Source organism: Choloepus didactylus, assembly GCF_015220235.1.
Source record: "Choloepus didactylus isolate mChoDid1 chromosome X unlocalized genomic scaffold, mChoDid1.pri SUPER_X_unloc1, whole genome shotgun sequence".
Taxonomy (NCBI): domain Eukaryota; kingdom Metazoa; phylum Chordata; class Mammalia; order Pilosa; family Megalonychidae; genus Choloepus; species Choloepus didactylus.
In genome coordinates, this window is record NW_023637621.1 from 2,163,402 (window position 1) to 2,182,287 (window position 18,886).

The window sequence follows — 18,886 nt, forward strand, 5'->3', positions numbered from 1 at the left end:
CCCAAGTGCAACTAAGAGTGACATTTTTGAGGAACTGCAGCCTAGAGAGGAACGTCCTGGGAGAAAGCCATTTTGAAACCAGAACTTTGGAGCAGACGCCAGCCACGTGCCTTCCCAGCTAACAGAGGTTTTCCAGATGCCATTGGCCATCCTCCAGTGAAGGTAACCAATTGTTGATGACTTACCTTGGACACTTCATGGCCTTAAGACTGTAACTGTGTAACCAAATAAACCCCCTTTATAAAATGCATCTGGTGTTTTGCATTCTGGCAGCATTGGCAAACTAGGACAGGGAGCATATTTGGCTTTCTCTGGTTGGTCCTAAATTGTACATGGGGGCAAAAATTAGGGAATCTGTCACTGATTCATCAAGTCCTGGCTATTTTGGGTCAGTTGTTTCAGGGATTTTGGTTCAATTTCTTGGACTGGTCACTACATGAGTGGTTTGACATCCTCGGCCAGTTGCTGCACATTGTAGGTCAGGGTTTTGTTTTTGTCTATGGTCTGGTTATTGCTTGTTTGTACCTTCAGTCTCTCAGTCATCTTGGGCAGTTGGGTTTGCTTTGAGCTGGCAGTTTTCCAGGAAGGTGTTTGATTGGACAATGGGATGATGGGTTAAGAGTTGTGGAGAATTCTCAGAGCCTAGGACCTTGGAATTTAAGTGGGGTGGAAGGGAAAAGGAGGCAAGATAACTAGTAAAGAAGGATCCACTGAAAGGGTGAGAGAATGGGAGAGTACATTTTTTCAAATATGGCTGTTATTTTTTTCCCTTATCCATGAAGTTTATAGTTTCATCATTTACTAGAATCAGCATTATCATTTGCCAGCACAACATGCTTAATGTATGGCTATTCCAATGCATTAAAACCTAAAAAGTGTTATCTATATGGTGTAGAAGAATGTCCATCAGAGGGACCTCTTGACTCCATTTGAAATCTCTCAGCCACTGAAGCTTTATTTCATTTCATTTTGCATCCCACTTTTGGTGAAGAAGATGTTCTCAATCCCATGATGCCAGGTCCGGATTCATCCCCGGGAGTTACATCCTGCGCTGCCAGGGAGATTTACACCCCGGGAGTCAGGTCCCACGTAGGGGGGGAGGGCAGTGAGTTCACCTGCTGAGGTGGCTTAGCTAGAGAGAGAGAGAGAGAGAGAGAGAGGGCCACATCTGAGCAACAAAGAGGCACTCAGGGGGAGACTCTTAGGCACAATTATAAGCAGGTTCAGCGTCTCCTTTGCAGTAACGAGCTTCATCAGGGAAAGTCCCAGGATAGAAGGCTTGGCACATCAAACCACCAGTCCTCAATGTTTGTGAGAACATCAGCAACAATCCAGGGTAGGGAGTCCAACACTTCCACATTTCCTCCCAGCTCCTCAGGGGGGCCCTGAATATATATTTTTATTCTCATTCAAGGGACTTTTGTGTTTGAATATTATTCTTCTGGGGGACAACAGAGGGCATGCAAAATAATGGTTATGAAACTCCACCATAATAAAATCTTGCATCTTTTGCTTTGCTCTTTGGAATTTGGAGCAATAGCTCAATTGGGAGGTCCTACTTTAGAAAATTAGTCTACTGTAACTTTATCATGAAAGAAAAATGCTAAGGACCCAGCAAAAAGAAAATCAACTACCCATCTGTAGTGTTTCACCCAAAACCAAATCCTGCTTTTCCTGATGGACTGAGGTCAGAGGGCACCCCAGCCTCTTCTCCCGAGAAAGTGTCCAAGGTACAGAAATCTGAAAATGCAATCTACTACCATCCGCAGTATGAATCAAAGGTATTTCCTTTTTCTAATTTCCTCATTGTGGACCTTGTTTGAAAGTTGTAAGTTGCATACTGGTCAGCTGTGTGGGAAAACTCCAGAGTCTTCTCAGTTTACTTAGTTTGAGGGGGCTTCTTACTGTGCTCCTTGCTATTTTAGCTACCCAGAACAAAGTATCTCCAATGATGGGCCACTTGAGAAAATAACCTACCACTCTGTTTAGAATATTCAAGCTTATATTTTGTTTGAATGCTAATTTTGTTTTCCTTGGAGGTGAAAAACATATGGTTTTGCCTAAGGAGCTATTTATAAAGTGCTAGACATTATTGTTGAACGAGCTCTGTGCTGATTGCTCAGCAGTGGTTGCTCTAACTTGAGCAATTCAGAGTATGTTAGAATCAGTGGGAAGCCAGACGTGTTCCTTCTCCAGGGAGAGGCTCAAACATATCCCAGTACCCATTGTTTTCCATGCTTAAGGAAGTAACCAATAGCTCTGCTCATAATATACTGGACTTCTATTCCTAGAAGAAACTTTTAGATATAAAGAGGATTGTAAATCCATCTTTGTGTTATCTAGCTTCAAGCTAAACTCAAAGCCTTTGAAAGGTCAAATTTTATAGGACTAGAAGACCTCAAGTTGTAAAAAGTAGGGTTCATCAGTTTATAGCCATCTATCTGTATATTTGCTTGGAAAATCTAGTTTTTTGGCTGCTATATTAACTTATACATGGCAGCAGATCTGCTCTTCCAAGAATCTGACAAGTCTCAACCTTGTTTTCCCAGTGCCCAAAGTTGATGACAGCATAAAAAGATACAATGACATCAAATTACCACAAACTAGGTGGCTGAAAACAGTAGAAATTTATTCTCTCACATTTCTGGATTCCAGAAGTCTGAAACCTAGGAAAATCTAGGAAACTTAGACAATGCACATGAGTACTTCTTATTTTTTACAATATGCATTTTAACAGAAAGAGTGGGAGACAAGGAAAGGAAAACATAATATTTGAAATATTAGGGAAATCCTCTTTTTTCTCTGTCCCAGGTGATCTTATTTTTTTCAAAATCCTCAAGAACACAGCAGGGTTCAAAGAGCGCTCAGACAAAACTGACATAGCGTTCTCCTCCTCGGCTCCTCAGAGGCAGGAAACCAGCAGCTCACCCTGGTTGAATCCAGCCACCGGAACTAGGGCCATCACCACATGTTTTGCCTCTCTCATCTCCCACTGGTCTATGGGCTTCGGTTGGGCCAGAGGTAGACAGTCAGGCAACTGATATTTGACTTTTGCCTTGAAAGGAGTAGATTGTTTGGAGCCAGAATTCTAGTGGAAGTCTAGCATCTTTCCAGCCATGCATGAAATACTCCAAGCAGGATGTATTCTAGAAAGGTTGCTTTGGCTACATCATAGAGGCAAATTGAAGGCAGCAAAACAGGACTTAGGGAGAATAGTTAAGAAGTTGTGGCAAGATTTTGGGCTCCGAAAGTGGGGGTGCAGGTGGGGGATGCATTTGAGACATAGTGATCTAGAATGATTGGTGTTTGATGATTGCTGTGATGTCTGGATGAGGGAGAGAGAAGATAGGGAAGAGCGAGATGTTCCTGTTTGAATTGGAGAAGCAAGGTGGAGAATAGTACCCCTTGTGGAGAAAGGAGATGGAGAAGGATGTGGTAAGAAGTTCAGGTTTGGAGAAGTAGGGTTTTAGGTGTATTGATTATCAGGCACCCATTTTCTCTAAGCGGCACAGCAGAATAGATGTAGAAAGAGAGAATATACTAGCAGGGTCCAGTGTTCAGCCTTGGCTGGGGTTTAGCTAAAGAGGTGGGAGAGAAAGACTATGGGCCAAAGAAGCTGAGCATCTGAAGAAAATGGTGGCAGTTGTATATGTCAAATAAGAAATGAATCTGGGCTTAGGTGAGGAGAGACTTTATTTGAGAGGATCACTGGTAAAAGGGACAATTTCAATAAGGGGCAGGAGGGTGTTGCAATAGGGGAAGTGCCCCAACTGTGATATCTGCAAGTGTCTCAAAGTTGGGTACAAAGGGATTTTCCACCTAGAAAAGGGAGGGAGGTGAGCAAAGCTAGAAAGAACTGGGGGAGCAGGATGAATAGAGTGGAAGGATGGAGGTTAGGTGACAGGTAGTAGATCAGAGAATATCCTGAAATCTGCAGATTGTCAGGAGGAGTTGTTAAGGGGTCTTGTGTTGGCTCACAGTGCATTCAGGTTCAAGGATCTGGGGGAAGGAGAGAAACTTAACCAAAGTTTGCTCAGCGAGCCTTTTGTTCCTACAGATCACTAGGGACAAAATAGTTTGGGTAATGGTTTTGGAGTGAAGAATTGGAATTTGGAGAGTCTGTGGCTGGCATGTCCCAGATGAACAAGGGAACTTCTGTGAGTCTTACCTAAGTCCTATGGGGAAGGGCAATTCTTTTCAGTAAACCATTTCCTTGAACGCAAAGGATGGGGAGAATTCTTAACTATCCCTGTTTCCAGGATTCCAGGACTTGGGTCAAAATCAACCTTATAAGCCACTTATAAGAGTAGATCTTAATAGAAAAGAAGAGAGAGTTGACAAATTGAACTGCAAAATGATACAATCGGTAAGGTGATCCAAAGTCAGCCTCCAAACAAAAGGGCTGGCTGGGGACGAAACACAAATTTCCAATTTAAAAATAAATGAGAGAAGTAGAAAGTTGGAGGGGGTGGGGGATGCATAGAAAGAAAGTGGAAGAGTCAAGAAGTTGCGAGGACAGGTCTGGTGGGAAGGACTGAGTGTTAGAGTTGGAGGAAGAGCAGTTGGGCTGCCCGAGGGTCCTAAAGATTTGCAGGGAGAGATGGTGAGCGTGTAACTGGTTTACTGAATTGGAGTGGTTGCAAAGGTCACTGGCGATTAGCATAGGGCCACTAAATTGCAAGTCTAGTGTGTACGAAGAGTTATGCATGTAGAGGGGGAAATTGCAAGGATGCTAGTGGGAGTAGGGGTGGAGAGAAATATTGCCTGCAAGTGGGTGACCCCCCGAGAGGGGTATGCAGATGAGAGCAGCAGGTGGGATCAAAGTGTCAGAAGGATGAGCAGAAGATTGAAGAGCAGGAACTTTGGAGACGACAGTGGATAGGGATCTGGAAGTGGCAGTGAAGGCGGAAGCTGATGATGAACCTTATTTATAAGATGTGGTAACCAAAGGCTGTCAGGAGCACAGGGGGTTTCATGTAAGGGAAACTTGGGAAGATCGGAAGGGTGAAGGGGCATTTGTAAACCATGGAACAAGACCACCAAGGACAAATGAGTAGAGGGAACCCCCTAAAGCTCCTGGAGAGTCAGAACTGGAGGGGTTAAGGGACTGGAATAGAAGAGGGGGTGGGCTCATTGGCCCCAGGCATGACCTAGAGAGTTTTTCCCCATGGGTCCCATGGAATTTATGCATTGGAGCAGGAAGGTCCACCAGGACTTGTCCCTGTGACAGCTCTGAGATGTTCTGGTCTACGAAGATGGGAAAATCAGCAGGGCCTGAGACGATGGTTCTGGCTCCAGGGAATGGGTCCATGATGAAGTTCTCTAGCAAGCAGGCTTCTGGGGAGTTGTCAGAATCCTTCTGGAGGGAGAAGCTTGGAGCTGGAGGCAGCCATCTCTTAGTGACCCTCAGAGACATGGTGACTGACTGGTATGTAGAAGAAAAATGAGCTGTTGGGTGCCTTGTTGAGTGTAGTCATTGTCTACTAATCTCTGGAACTGGAGTGGTGTCTAATGACACTTTGTCTTGAGGAATCTCCCTGAACACTGGAATTCCCTGAGCAAGTATGATTTTTAATGCAAACCATCTGGTGAAACAGCAAACACACACACACACAAAACTCATGACCTCAGTGTTCTGCAGAACAGACAATTTTTCAGTTTTCACCAAGAGGCAGAGTGCTAATTAATTTAAAAACGCTGACCTCTTGAATTATTTCAAGCCTTCAGATGAAAAACATGTGTAACAATTCTGCATTTTATTCTTCTATATGCTTGCTAGTCTGGGTGTTTTTGGAGTCTTTCTATATGTCTCGAAGCCCTTAATGCCTCATTGTGAACAGCGTTTCATATTACTGTTATTGAGATGACAGAACAAAGACCTTCATTGTGAGCATGGGAGAGACAGGGTGGATTTTAAGGAATAAAATCCATGGGTAGAAGCAGCAGAGTCTGGAGAGCTGAAGAGAGATTTCCCCAGTCCATAACTTTGTCTAGGGCTGGCAGATATATGCAGATGATATGACTGATTCTGGTAAAGATTAGAAGCTAGAAAATGGGAGGGGGCAATAAATGGATGTGCACAGGTGAAAAAATAATTGAGAATTGGCAGTGATGACTTGGATTTGAGTGCGTGTCTGTGCAACCAATGAGTAATTGAGGTCAAGGATGCACGGGTCCTCAAAGAGAACCCCCTTTTATAAAAGACAATCCGTCTCTGGTGTTTTGCACGATGGCAGCATTAGCAAACTAGAACAGGCACTGTTACCTGTTAGTAACCAGTAGCACCTGGGCGGAGGTGGGGAAGGGGGCAGAGAGAAGAAGAGTGAAAGGTCCCAGTGGGACTGTAGCTGGGGAATAATAAAATTAGGAAACAAAATGGCACCCACAGGGTCTAACTTGAGTTAGACCAAGACTCAGCACATTTTTTTCTGGAATGGACCAGATAGTAAATATTTTGGATTTTGCGTGCCGTGAGGTCTCTGTTGCAACAAAGCAGACATGCTTTGTCTCTGAAAGCAGACATAGATGCTACCTAATCCAACAACTATGGCTGTGTTCTGATATGATTTTATACATGCTGAAATTTGAATCATATTGTTTTCATAAACACAAAGTAGTTTTTAAAATGTAAGATAAAAGTTTATTCCTACATTAATGGCTCACAGTTTTATTTATTGTAGTTTTGCATTATATATTTTTGTATGTTTTTTAATGCAACTTTATTGAGATATATTCACATACCATACAATCCATCCAAAGTATATCATCAATGGCTCCCAGTATCATCATTTAGTTGAGCAATCATCACCATAATCAATTTTAGAACATTTCATTACTCCTAAAATAATAATAAAAAGAGGAAGAATAAAAGCACAAAATAGTTTTACTTTTGTTTTTTTCCCCATCATTTAAAAATGTAAAATCCATCATCCTGCAGGTCCTACAAACACAGGCAGTGGTACACATTGAGAGTGGTGGAGCAGGGAAGCTTTTGGTTGATGGGTGAGACCTTGAAAATTTCCTTGATTACAGTTCCTGTAAATTGGGAGCCTCGAGCACTTGAGAGAAGAGTGGGAATTCCCCAGGTGGGGAGGGGGTGAGGTCTAATAGTTTTTAAGCTACTATAAGAGCAGTAGCCTGGTGGCAAGGAAAAACCTCCATCCGTCCAGAGAATAGACATATCATAATGGGGACGTACTCATATCCCATGGAAGAGGGTGGCTGTGTACAATCCATTTGAAGATGTCCAAAAGGGCCCTGTCAGTGGAGGTATTTGACCCTGTCCCTCCTTTACAGTTTTACCAGGTGTGGTGGTTTGGAGCTTTTATGTACCCCAGAAAAGGCCATGTTCTTTTTTTTTTTTTTTAATCTTCATTTTATTGAGATATATTCACATACCATGCAGTCATACAAAACAAATCGTACATTCGATTGTTCATAGTACCATTACATAGTTGTACATTCATCACCTAAATCAATCCCTGACACCTTCATTAGCACACACACAAAAATAACAAGAATAATAATTAAAGTGAAAAAGAACAATTGAAGTAAAAAAGAACACTGGGTACCTTTGTCTGTTTGTTTGTTTGTTTCCTTCCCCTATTTTTCTACTCATCCATCCATAAACTAGACAAAGTGGAGTGTGGTCCTTATGGCTTTCCCAATCCCATTGTCACCCCTCATAAGCTACATCTTTATACAATTGTCTTCGAGATTCATGGGTTCTGGGTTGTAGTTTGATAGTTTCAGGTATCCACCACCAGCTACCCCAATTCTTTAGAACCTAAAAAGGGTTGTCTAAAGTGTGCGTAAGAGTGCCCACCAGAGTGACCTCTCGGCTCCTTTTGGAATCTCTCTGCCACTGAAGCTTATTTCATTTCCTTTCACATCCCCCTTTTGGTCAAGAAGATGTTCTCCGTCCCACGATGCCAGGTCTACATTCCTCCCCGGGAGTCATATTCCATGTTACCAGGGAGATTCCCTCCCCTGGGTGTCTGATCCCACGTAGGGGGGAGGGCAGTGATTTCACCTTTCAAGTTGGCTTAGCCAGAGAGAGAGGGCCACATCTGAGCAACAAAGAGGCATTCGGGAGGAGGCTCTTAGGCACAAATATAGGGAGGCCTAGCCTCTCCTTTGCAGCAACCGTCTTCCCAAGGGTAAATCCTGTGGTAGAGGGCTCAACCCATCAAACCACCACTCCCCAATGTCTGTGGGCACATCAGCAACCATCGAGGTGGGGTAGGCCAATACCCCTGCATTCTCCACAGGCTCCTCAAGGGGGCACTACATATTTTTTTCCTTTTTTTTTTTTTTTTTTTTTTTTTAACTTTCCTTTCTTTTTTAAATCAACTGTATGAAAAAAAAAAAAACATACAATAAAAGAACATTTCAAAGAGACCATAACAAGGGAGTAAGAAAAAGACAACTAACCTAAGATAACTGCTTTACTTCCAACCTGTTCCTACTTTACCCCAAGAAAGTTACCTAATATAGCAACATTTCTGTGAACTTGTTCCTACTATATCCATCAGAAATTAACAGACCATAGTCATTCCTGGGCCTCCCCAGAACGTTAAATAGCTTATCTGTTCTTCTTGGATTATTGTTCCCCCTTCCTTAATTGCTCTTTATTGCTAGTTCCCCTACATTCTACATTATAAACAATTTGTTTTACATTTTTCAAAGTTCACATTAGTGGTAGCATATAATATTTCTCTTTTTGTGCCTGGCATATTTCGCTCAGCATTATGTCTTCAAGGTTCATCCATGTTGTCATGTTTCACAAGATCGTTCCTTCTTACTGCCGCGTAGTATTCCATCGTGTGTATATACCACATTTTATTTATCCACTCATCTGTTGAAGGACATTTGGGTTGTTTCCATCTCTTGGCAATTGTGAATAATGCTGCTATGAACATTGGCGTGCAGATATCTGTTCGTGTCACTGCTTTCCGATCTTCCAGGTATATACCGAGAAGTGCAATCGCTGGATCGAATGGTAACTTTATTTCTAGTTTTCTAAGGAACTGCCAGACTGACTTCCAGAGTGGCTGAACCATTATACAGTCCCACCAACAATGAATAAGAGTTCCAATTTCTCCACATCCCCTCCAGCATTTGTAGTTTCCTGTTTGTTTAATGGCAGCCATTCTAATCGGTGTTAGATGGTATCTCATTGTGGTCTTAATTTGCATCTCTCTAATAGCTAGTGAAGCTGAACATTTTTTCGTGTGTTTCTTGGCCATTTGTATTTCCTCTTCAGAGAACTGTCTTTTCATATCTTTTGCCCATTTTATAATTGGGCTGTCTGTACTATTGTCATTGAGTTGCAGGATTTCTTTATATATGCAAGATATCAGTCTTTTGTCAGATACATGGTTTCCAAAAATTTTTTCCCATTGAGTTGGCCTCTTTACCTTTTTGAGAAATTCCTTTGAGGTGCAGAAACTTCTAAGCTTGAGGAGTTCCCATTTATCTATTTTTTCTTTTGTTGCTTGTGCTTTAGGTGTAAAGTCTAGGAAGTGGCTGCCTAATACAAGGTCTTGAAGATATTTTCCTACATTATCTTCTAGGAGTTTTATGGTACTTTCTTTTATATTGAGATCTTTCATCAATTTTGAGTTAATTTTTGTGTAGGGTGTGAGGTAGGGGTCCTCTTTCATTCTTTTGGATATGGATATCCAACTCTCCCAGCCCCATTTGTTGAAAAGACCATTATGACTCAGTTCAGTGACTTTGGGGGCCTTATCAAAGATCAGTCGGCCATAGATCTGAGGGTCTATCTCTGAATTCTCAATTCGATTCCATTGATCTATATGTCTATCTTTGTGCCAGTACCATGCTGTTTTGACAACTGTGGCTTTATAATAAGCTTCAAAGTCAGGGAGTATAAGTCCTCCCACTTCGTTTTTCTTTTTTAGAGTCTCTTTAGCAATTCAAGGCATCTTCCCTTTCCAAATAAATTTGATAACTAGCTTTTCCAAGTCTGCAAAGTAGGTTGTTGGAATTTTGATTGGGATTGCATTGAATCTGTAGATGAGTTTGGGTAGAATTGACATCTTAATGACATTTAGCCTTCCTATCCATGAACATGGAATATTTTTCCATCTTTTAAGATCCCCTTCTATTTCTTTTAGTAGAGTTATGTAGTTTTCTTTGTATAGGTCTTTTACATCTTTGGTTAAGTTTACTCCTAGGTACTTGATTTTTTTAGTTGCTATTGGAAATGGTATCTTTTTCTTGAGTGTCTCTTCAGTTTGTTCATTTCTAGCATATAGAAACATTACTGACTTATGTGCATTAATCTTGTATCCCGCTACTTTGCTAAATTTGTTTATTACCTCTAGTAGCTGTATCGTCGATTTCTCAGGGTTTTCCAGATATAAGATCATATCATCTGCAAACAATGACAGTTTTACTTCTTCTTTTCCAATTTGGATGCCTTTTATTTCTTTGTCTTGCCGGATTGCCCTGGCGAGCACTTCCAGCACAATGTTGAATAACAGTGGTGACAGCGGGCATCCTTGTCTTGTTCCTGACCTTAGAGGGAAGGCTTTCAGTCTCTCACCATTGAGTACTATGCTGGCTGTGAGTTTTTCATATATGCTCTTTATCATGTTGAGGAAGTTTCCTTCAATTCCTACCTTTTGAAGTGTTTTTATCAAAAATGGATGTTGGATTTTGTCGAATGTTTTTCAGCATCTATTGATTTTTCCCTTTTGAATTTTTAATGTGTCTTAATACATTGATTGATTTTCTTATGTTGAACCATCCTTGCATGCCTGGAATGAACCCCACTTGGTCATGGTGTATGATTTTTTTAATGTGTCTTTGGGTTCGATTTCCAAGTATTTTGTTGAGGATTTTTGAATCTATATTCATTAGGGAGATTGGGCGGTAGTTTTCCTTTTTTGTAGCATCTTTGCCTGGTTTTGGTATTAGATTGATGTTAGCTTCAGAAAATGAATTAGGTAGTGTTCCATTTTCTTCAATGTTTTGAAAGAGTTTGAGTAAGATTGGTGTCAGTTCTTTCTGGAAAGTTTGGTAGAATTCCCCTGTGAAGCCATCTGGCCCTGGGCATTTATTTGTGGGAAGATTTTTGATGACTGATTGGATCTCTTTGCTTGTGATGGGTTGGTTGAGGTCTTCTATTTCTTCTCTGGTCAGTCTGGGTTGTTCATATGTTTCCAGGAAATTGTCCATTTCCTCTAAATTATCCACTTTGTTGCCATACAGTTGTTCATAGTATCCTCTTATAATTTTTTTAATTTCTTCAGGATCTGCAGTTATGTCACCTTTTTCATTCATTATTTTGTTTATATGGGTCTTCTCTCTTTTTGATTTTGTCAGTGTAGCTAGGGGCTTGTCAATCTTGTTGATCTTCTCAAAGAACCAACTTTTGGTGATATTTATCCTCTCTATTGTTTTTTTGTTCTCTATGTCATTTATTTCTGCTTTAATCCTTGTTATTTCTTTTCTTCTACTTGGTTTAGGATTGGTTTGCTGTTCATTTTCTAGCTTCTTCAGTTGATCCATTAGTTCTTTGATTTTGGCTCTTTCTTCCTTTTTAATATATGCGTTTAGTGCTATAAATTTCCCCCTTAGCACTGCTTTTGCTGCATCCCATAGGTTTTGGTATGTTGTGTTCTCATTTTCATTCGTCTCTATATATTTAGCAATTTCTCTTGCTATTTCTTCTTTAACCCACTGATTGTTTAGGAGTGTGTTGTTTAACCTCCAGGTATTTGTGAATTTTCTAAGTCTCTGATGGTTATTGACTTCTAATTGTATTCCATTGTGGTCAGAGAATGTGCTTTGAATAATTTCAATCTTTTTAAATTTATTGAGGCTTGTTTTATGTCCCAGCATATGATCTACTCTGGAGAAAGTTCCGTGAGCACTAGAAAAGTATGTGTATCCTGGTGATTTGGGATGTAATGTCCTGTATATGTCTGTTAAATCTAATTCATTTATCAGATTGTTTAGGTTTTCAATTTCCTTATTGGTCTTCTGTCTGGTGGATCTATCTATAGGAGAGAGTGATGTGTTGAAGTCTCCCACAATTATTGTGGAAACATCAATTGCTTCCTTTAGTTTTGCCAGTGTTTCTCTCATGTATTTTGTGGCACCTTGATTGGGTGCATAGACATTTACGATTGTTATTTCTTCTTGCTGAATTGCCCCTTTTATTAGTATGTAGTGGCCTTCTTTGTCTCTCAAAACATCCCTGCATTTGAAGTCTATTTTATCTGAGATTAATATTGCTACACCTGCTTTCTTTTGGCTGTAGCTTGCATGAAATATTTTTTCCATCCTTTCACTTTCAGTTTCTTTGTGTCCCTGTGTCTAAGATGAGTCTCTTGTATGCAACATATTGATGGTTCATTTTTTTGATCCATTCTGCGAATCTATATCTTTTAATTGGGGAGTTTAATCCATTTACATTCAACGTTATAACCGTGAAGGCATTTCTTGAATCAGCCATCTTGTCCTTTGGTTTATGTTTGTCATATTTTTCTCCTCTCTCTATTAATATCCTTTATTGTACCCATACCGAATCTCTTTAGTACTGAACCTTTCTCCAAGTCTCTCTGTCCTTTCTTTGTTTCTCTGTCTGTAGGGCTCCCTTCAGTATCTCCAGTATGGCAGGTCTCTTGTTAGCAAATTCTCTCAGCATTTGTTTGTCTGTGAAAAAATTTAAGCTCTCCCTCAAATTTGAAGGAGAGCTTTGCTGGATAAAGTATTCTTGGTTGGAAATTTTTCTCACTCAGAATTTTAAATATATCATGCCACTGCCTTCTCGCCTCCATGGTGGCTGCTGAGTAGTCACTATTTAGTCTTATGCTGTTTCCTTTGTATGTGGTGAATTGCTTTTCTCTTGCTGCTTTCAGAACTTGCTCCTTCTCTTCCATGTTTGACAGTGTGATCAGAATATGTCTCGGAGTGGGTTTATTTGGATTTATTCTATTTGGAGTTCACTGAGCATTTATGATTTGTGTATTTATGTTGTTTAGAAGATTTGGGAAGTTTTCCCCAAGAATTTCTTTGAATACTCTTCCTAGACCTTTACCCTTTTCTTCCCCTTCTGGAACACCAATGAGTCTTATATTCGCACGTTTTATATTATCTATCATATCCCTGAGGTCCGTTTCGATTTTTTCAATTTTTTTCCCCATTCTTTCTTTTATGCTTTCATTTTCCATTCTGTCATCTTCCAGGTCACTGATTCATTGTTCAACTTCCTCTAGTCTTGTACTATGAGTGTCCAGAATCTTTTTAATTTGGTCAACAGTTTCTTTAATTTCCATAAGATCATCTATTTTTTTATTTAGTCTTGCAATGTCTTCTTTATGCTCTTCTAGGGTCTTCTTGATCTCCTTTGTATCCTGTACTATCGTCTCATTGTTCATCTTTAGTTCTTTGAGTAGCTGCTCTAGGTGCTGTGTCTCTTCTGGTCTTTTGATTTGGGTGCTTGGTCTTGGGTTGTCCATATCGTCTGGTTTTTTCATATGCTTTATAATTTTCTGTTGTTTTTGGCCTCTTGGCATTTGCTGAACTTGATAGGGTTCTTTTAGGATTTGTAGACCAATTGAAGTCCTTATCTCTAATTTATCAGATCTACAGCTTCGTGGAGTACACTTTCTCTAACTAACCAGCAGGTGGCGTCCACGAGCCACCTGTTCTCCACAAGCCAGTTCTCCCCTGCTTAGCCTTTGTGGTGAGTGGGGGAGTGAGTCTTGTGGGGTCCAATTGGTGTACCAAGCTTGCGTGCGTAGTTGGTGTTGCCCGCCCTGTATATGGGGCGTGTTTCTGGGCAGTCAGGGAGGGGGGGTGGCTCTAACAATCAAATCTCCCTGGTGATCCTGGAGTTTTAAAGCTGCTGCAATAGTCTAATCCTTCAATTCAGTCCTGCCACAGTTTGTCTCTGCCACTGACCCACAAGTCCTTGGTATTGGCGTATGGCTCCTGAGACTTGCAAGTGGGCCCCTCTTCCAGGCTGTGCACCCCGGGTCCTCTGTTGAGGGATGACTGTGCTATGTCACAGGTGAGTGCCGTCCCCCCAGGGCAGTTCTGGGCTGCTGGGCTGTGTAGGGAGGCTCCCAGTCTGCTCAAATGATGGCTGAATGGGGCTTTGTTAATTCACACTGCTTCACCTTCCCAACTCTGGGACAATCAGCTGAGGTTGCAGGGAAGGCTAATGTCCACGCCCAGTTTTGTGGTGTGTGCCTGTTATTTGAAGCACTTCCGTCACACTGGGTTGTCTGGGGCAGCTCTGGGCTATGGGGCTGGCGATGGGCAGGAGTGTTTCCTGTCCACCAGGATGATGGCTGTGAGCGGACACCCCCCTTTTCTTGGGAAGTTGTGGTGTTTAGTGAATTTTCTCAGCCACTGATTATTGCCTTTTGTCTCAGAGCTCTCTTAGTTCTGCTGTTGTCTTGACCTGCCCAAATTGCAAGTCTTTGAGGCTTTCTATATTGGGCTTCTTAGAGTAATTGTTTTAGAAAAAGAAAAAAGGATTAAAAAAAAAAAAAAAAAAGGCCCTCCTCAGAGATCTAATGGGTTATTGAAATGCTAAGAGACAAAGCAATTAGGGCCATTAAGGAAAGGTCCACAGGGCAGAGAGATCAGCTTTTCTTCGGGATTTGCATATGAGCCTCAGGGCCTGAGCTCTGCCCTTCCCCTTTCTATGTTCACCAGAACTCCAAAAATCCTCCGCTTTTATTTTGGAGTTTTTCGTGTTGTTTTTTTCTATGCCTGTCTCCTCTCTGCTGGGCTGGCTGCTCTCAGATTCTCTGGTGTCTAGTCTCAGTCTATCTATGGTTGGAGTTTGGATCAGTAGAATGAGTTTCTGATAAGGGCTGCCACTGCAGTTCTCCCTTCTCCTTCCGGGAGCTGACAACCCCTCCTCCCACGGGACTGAGCCTGGCAGGGAGGGGTGCGGGTCCCTTGGCCACAAAAACTTACAGATTTCGCTGATCTCAGCAGTTTGACATTTTCATGAGTGTTGTATGAAGTATGCCCAAAGTCAAATTGCTCTGTGGAGTCCCGTCCACGCAGTTCCTGGCTTTCTACCTACTTTCCTGGAGGAGTAAGTAAAACATACAGCTCACCAGTCCGCCATCTTGCCCCGCCTCTCAGCCATGTTCTTTTAATCCATTCCTGTGGGTGCAGACCTATTGTGGGTAGGACCTTTTGATTAGGTTATTTCCATGGAGATGTGACTCACCTCATTCAGGGTGGGTTTTGATCCTTTTATAGGAGTTCTTTATACAATGATAAAGGACACATAGAAAAGAGAGAGAAACACCCAGAGAAGTTTTGAGAAAAAGTCACAGATGGAGAAGCCAGGAGCTGAAGAAACAAAACCCGGGAGAGAAGGGACAGCAGATGTCAACATGTGTCTGGCCAGATAGATGACAGAGGAATCCAAGCTCGCTGGTGACAGGTCTTCAAAAAAGGTATCGTCCTGTTGAAGCCTTAATTTGGACATTTTCATGGCCTTAGGCTTGTAACTTGTAAGCTAATAAATCCCCATTGTTAAAAGCTAACCCAATTTTGGTATCTGGCATTTCATCAGCTTTAGCAAACCAAAAACACCAGGGTTATATTAATTGAGAAGTACAATATAATTTATGTACTTACCTTGCCTCTCATTTAAAGACTCTTCTGTATTTTTTTGCAAAGAAGCTCTGACTGTAGCTGATTGCAAGCACTTTCAGAGAAGCATTGGAGTAAAACAATGTAACTGACAAGGAAATGTGTTTATTTCTGTGGCATGTAGCCCCTTAAGAATTGAGAAAAGGGATCATACAAAATGCAGTTACTCTGGCTAAGAGATTTAAAATGGAGTGGGGAAGTCATTCGGGAAGCTACTTTCACCCCGCCTCAGCCAGATATCACAAACTGGGGAAGTCTGAAGAACCAGAAGCAACAATGTTTCTGAGGAATTCTGGAGGGCATGGGCCAAGTATAAGATAAAAAATAATCAGTAAACTGTATAACTTGAAGGACATTTGGAAAGCCCCAAATATTCACCAATCGTAATCCTTTACAAAAAACCTATGCAATCTTCTTTTTCTTCAAAACCCCTTGCTTGGAAGCCCCACATGAGACACAGTTTGGCTTACAACCTGAATCTGTTCTCCCCAGATGGCAATTCTAAGACCCCAAATATATACTTTTTGCAGCTCAGTTTATTTCTCAGTCAATAGGATTTACTGAAATTATGACCAATAACAGTATAGTGTTATCTAATATCACACAAATCAATATCAGGATATATCATGGACAGTAATCATTAGGAATTTTATACAATCTCTAAATATGCATATGAATAACATTTGACCCATACAAATTTAACCAACAAAAGGATAGAAAATCCCTTTTAATTTGGCAGCATGTCCTATGAAACTCATAACACATCAAATGAAACTATTTCTAGCACCTCTCTTTTTATAAGGAGGAAAAATAAATCCTTTGTTACTTTCTAGCAGCCCTCTCGAAAATCCCAAAGACAGTTTGAAATAAAAAAAAAAAGATATCCTTTAGGGTTTGATTTTGAGAAGGCAAAGTGTCAAGTGTCGAGATTTGAACGCTTGGCTAAATAAATAAGATCATAGGTCACTGATAATAGCTGGTTACTTACTTCAACAAAGTAGCAATAAAAGATTGTAAAAGCAAATATAGTAGGTAACAGGATTGTGAAAAAAGGAAACAAAGTCTTAGCTGTCTTTTTTTTTTTAATAAGTGAGAGGACTTGTTCTCTTAGACAATAAAGAGTGAAAAGGTCATATAAATATCAACGAGGATATTTTTCTGAGAGGACATAAAATCTTTGCCTTTTAGGCAGATGAACAGATGGTTAAGAAACACGTTTTATAACGTCTCACTAAGAGCAGACCAATAATCTGAGAAAATTTCATCATTTTAACAGAGAGAAAGTCAAATTCTAGTTTTGCATGAATGTACTGTCTGATATGAAAGCTTTTGAAAAATCTTATAAATAAACCTATCTTTTCTTAGCATTGTTCAAGACAAGTATAATTCATTTACACAAACCTACAATCTTCTATATCCATTTAGGTTTTGTCCTACACTTTCCTGTTTCTCCTTCTACAACACTCAAGTCAAATTACTTTAGGACAAAACTACTCTACTTCCTTAACAAAAACACATCCAGCAAATCTTACATACTTAAAATCCCAAAAAGGTCTTGGAAATTGTCTTTGAGCCAACATCCTATAAAAAAATAACCCTAAAGTTTGTCAGAATAATAAATCTATTTGGGGGAAGTTTTAATTATTCCACTTATATTTTTCCATTTATATTTTATATTCCACTTATATTTTTCATCAATTTAAACATCTAGTAGATATAATGCTAGCATATTTGATCAGTAAACCTGTATAAATTTAGGAAAAACCATACCAAAGTAGAATTAATTTATATATATACACACACATACATATATATACATATATATATATATATATGCTGTGTTGTTAACTCAGAAGATATAACTGCTTTCACTTAACCAACAATATTAAACTAGTTCTGTTTGCCAAAAGTTTACCTAGATTACATGCACTTGAATTTTTAAAACATTTGGATTTCATTCTCTTTTTAAAACATTTTTAAAACATTTGGATTTCATTGTCTTTTTAGATTGGATGTATCAGGAGTTTGGTTTTCTTAATTTCTGGGACTTCAGGAATATTAATTTATATACAAGTGCTTATTTACGTTTAAGCAAATTTGAATAGCTTTTAAAATTAAGCATTCATATTTGTTAATTTTGTATGTCTTACCATCTGGGGGTAGGAAAATATACATAAAATAAACAGGCAGATACAATTAGAGAGCTTATAGCTTTAATCAAAAACCTTTCAGCCATGAGTCAGACGTAAAAACGCAGAAACACAGAAAAAAAACTTACTAATTCACATAAAAGAGCTAGCTTTCTCTTGTTGCCTCACTCATATTTTATTAGAATTTTTGATCTTGGCAGATGGAAACAAGTTGAGGGTATTTATTTAAGAGGAAGACTAAAGCTGCCCCATCATAACTTGTGGAGGATCTTTTAAGATTTTTAAGTCTTTTAAGACTTCCTTTGCCCTGAGGTTTGAGGAAGCTTTCCCTACTTCTCAGGCCTATTTCACTCTCAGATTGATCAAAAGGTTGATTCATCAGCCAGTTTTTGCCATCCTGGATTTAGCACCTAGGTTCTGACTGACATGTGTATAAGCTGATACAGATCTGGTAGCCCTGGATTTCATGCACCCCCCAAAATTCTAAATTCTTCTATGACTATTTGCTGATCTTGCTTGGGGGAAGTTTTAATTATTCCACTTAATTCTGTTCAACTCCGAGGTTTAAATTCTGTCCTAGCTGTCAGACAGTTTCCATGGAAGGAGTAACCTTTTAAAGGAGCCTGAACTAGATAATTTTCCCTCGGGGCCAAGAGGAACTGGTTAAGGGCAGCTATAGGGGAAGAGCTGGGTATGGGAAGATGGGGGAGCTGTAGACTCAGGGGGAGTTCCTTCCCCTTTGCCCTGTTTTTGGCCTTTTCTTTTGGTATGTGGACCTGAGCATAGGTATGTGGACCTGAGCACAGGTGTTGTAAGAAGTGTGTGGTGTGTGGACCTGAGCACAGGTGTGTGGACCTGAGAACAGGTGTTGTAAGAAGTGGAAAAGGAGAGTTGTTACACAGCAGCAGAAGGATGGACAAATCAGTGGCCTTGTGGACTTGTACATTCCCAAACTCTATGTCTCCAAGAGAGAAAATTAGAGAATGGGAAGGAGAAATGAAATGAAACCAAATGGAAGGTCTGACGAAAGAACCGAACCAACCCCCAACCGAAGGTACCTAAATTAAAGTCCTAAA